This window comes from Carlito syrichta, unplaced genomic scaffold (assembly GCF_000164805.1).
Source record: "Carlito syrichta isolate Samal-C Ts95f unplaced genomic scaffold, Tarsius_syrichta-2.0.1 Scaffold76254, whole genome shotgun sequence".
Lineage (NCBI taxonomy): Eukaryota > Metazoa > Chordata > Mammalia > Primates > Tarsiidae > Carlito > Carlito syrichta.
In genome coordinates, this window is record NW_007020350.1 from 1 (window position 1) to 2,462 (window position 2,462).

General features: G+C 62.3%; 1 pseudogene; it reads right to left on the minus strand.

Moving 5' to 3' along the window:
* Positions 1-1,974: 1,974 nt before the first annotated feature.
* LOC103256008 lies at positions 1,975-2,458 on the minus strand (annotated as a pseudogene).
* Positions 2,459-2,462: the final 4 nt, after the last annotated feature.

Consider the following 2,462-nt stretch of genomic DNA (forward strand, 5'->3'; position numbering starts at 1 on the left):
CCCGCCTCGGTGTCCTGCACTTGGTCCCCACCTCACTTTATGTTCAAGGTGTCAGCTGCCCTGGAGGTGCGGGCCAAGTGGGTTCCGCGCTCCCGGCAGCGCCCTCAATCCGGGATCATCAAGGGAGAGAGTGAGGGGACTGTCGGCAGGAAACTGTGCTCAGCGCCTCGACCCTCCATCCTCCACCTGGGAATCGACCAGCCCCCTCTTCTGGTCCCTCACAGCTCAGCCACCTCGCCCCCTTCTCTGCTTCCCAGCTCCGCGCGGGTGAGGGCGTGGGCGGGGCAGGGTTGGTGGTGGGGTTTGGCTGGAGCTTGGGGAAGCGGAGGAGGGGTGGGGAAATGGGGATCCGGGGCAGGGGGCGCACTCCACGACGTTCCTGGCCCAGCCGCTGCTGGAGTGATGGCGCCGCTCCTCCTTGGAGCGCTTCCCGCGGACCCAGGCAGCCAGGCAGCGGGTGGCGAAAGATGACGTTGCAAGTGCGCGAAGGGGGAGACGGAGGAACCAGGTGATCTGCGGCACCAGCGGTGGACGGGCGCGGAGCTGCACTGGGCCCAAAGCTCCCCTCGCCCTCCACATCAGCTCGCTCCCCACCTACCCCGAACCGCCGGTTGCACTTGAAGTTAGATGGGCGGTGGCAGGGGCAGCTGGAACTGCGGGAGTGTGCGCACGCGGCGCCACGTGCGGACCCCTTCGCCGTTCCCGCCTCCTTCCAGGACCCCACGGGGCTGCATTTGCTCGCTCTTCTCCCGCCCCCCAAGTTTCGCACCCAGGTGTGTGTGTGCGCGCGCGCACGGGAGTTCTGAGCCCCGCCGCGGACCCTCTTCCCGCTCCATCTTCCTTCGGCGCCCCTGCCAGCGTGGGCTCCTTCCTGTCCTCCTCCCCCAGGTTCACTATGGAGACGCGAGGGAGAGATTTGTGTTTAATTCCTGCCGCTTTTCAGAGGGAAGAGAAAATAAAGGGACCGAAGGCAACCAGAAAGCAGTTTACTTCAAGCCTTTATTATTGTAGCTTAAGAGAAGTTTATATACAGGAAATATTTCCAGCAAAACACTTACCAAGTGGCCTTCGAATCGGGGGCCCTCCACCCCCTGCCCCATGATCAGCAGCTCTGCCCAGGGCTCCCCTCATTTGGGGGTCCTGGGCACTGTCCCCACCTCTTTCCCCGGAAAGCGCCACATTCCCCAGGAGTCCCAGACTCTACTCCCTCCTCAGGGCACTGAGGCCCTAGACAGTGCCTCCCAAGCCACCCTCCTCTGGTCCCAAAGCTGACCCCCAGCCACCCTCTCCCACCCCATTCCAGGGCAATCTCCCCCACTTGGTTTGGGTGCCACTTCGAATTCCCCTGCAATTCAGAACCGGCCCATGGTCAAGACCAGTTAAAGACAGTTCGTCATCAACAGCGGGGCTCATGCGCACCCAGCACCTGGGTGGGGAGACTACCCTGCCCACTCCTTCCCCATCCCCAACTCAGGGACAAGAAACATACACAGAATCAGCAGGCACCCCTCCCTGCGCACGACAGGTGGGTGCCAGGCAACTAGCTAGCTCCAGCAGAGCTGAGCACCTACTGAAACCCAGCTGTGCCCAGAGAGTGCAGGCGGGTCCAAGGTCTCTGCGCTGCGGGAGGCACGGGGCCAATGCACACACTATCTCCTGAAGGCACGCCAGGGGAGCCCCAGGCTCTCCAGCTGTAGTGACGAGTCCTGGGGGCATACAGGAAAGGGTGGCCCCACTCACACCCAGAAGGGGGTTTTGAGTGGGAGACAGTCACAAAAGACGAGTCTCCGGGAGGCAGAGGGGAGTGTTCAGGTGATCAACGGTGCAGGCTCAGGGTGAAACCCGTGCTTCAGGCCATCTGTGTCACTGAGGCTTCACCAAGTGTGGCTTAGCCTGAGAGGCGTTTGTTTGCACACCGGCTTCGAAGGCTCGAAGGCATAACCTGCCAAGTTCAGCCAATGGTCCGGTGGTTGTCTACACCCTGCGGGATGTTGCCCTGTGCAGCAGCTGCTCATCATAGCACTCCAACCAAGTGCAGCTCAGACACCTGGTAGCCGTCGGGGTCATGGCCGCCCTGGTACATGATGGTGCCGCTCTGGATAATGTAGAGGCACTCGAAGTAGGCTCCGTAGGCCGAGCTGCTGGAGGTGGCCATGGTGTCGAGCACCAGGGCGCAGCCAGGCGTCCCTTGCTGCGGCACCTACGCTGTGCTGACCTGATCCTCCAGGATCCGGTGCTGCGGGATGATGTAGGGGGAGTCCATGGTGACCCAGCTGTGGGAGGGGTCCGCCTTCTCGATGTAGATGATGAGGAAGTCGATGTCCCACTGGTACTTGGTGACCAGGCGCTGGAAGGCCCTCATGCGCACGATGAACGGTGGTCAGGTGCAGCTGCGGAAGTTGAGCACCAGCGGGCAGCTCCCCCGCGCATAGTCCAGGATGCGTTGGCTCTGGAAGTCATAG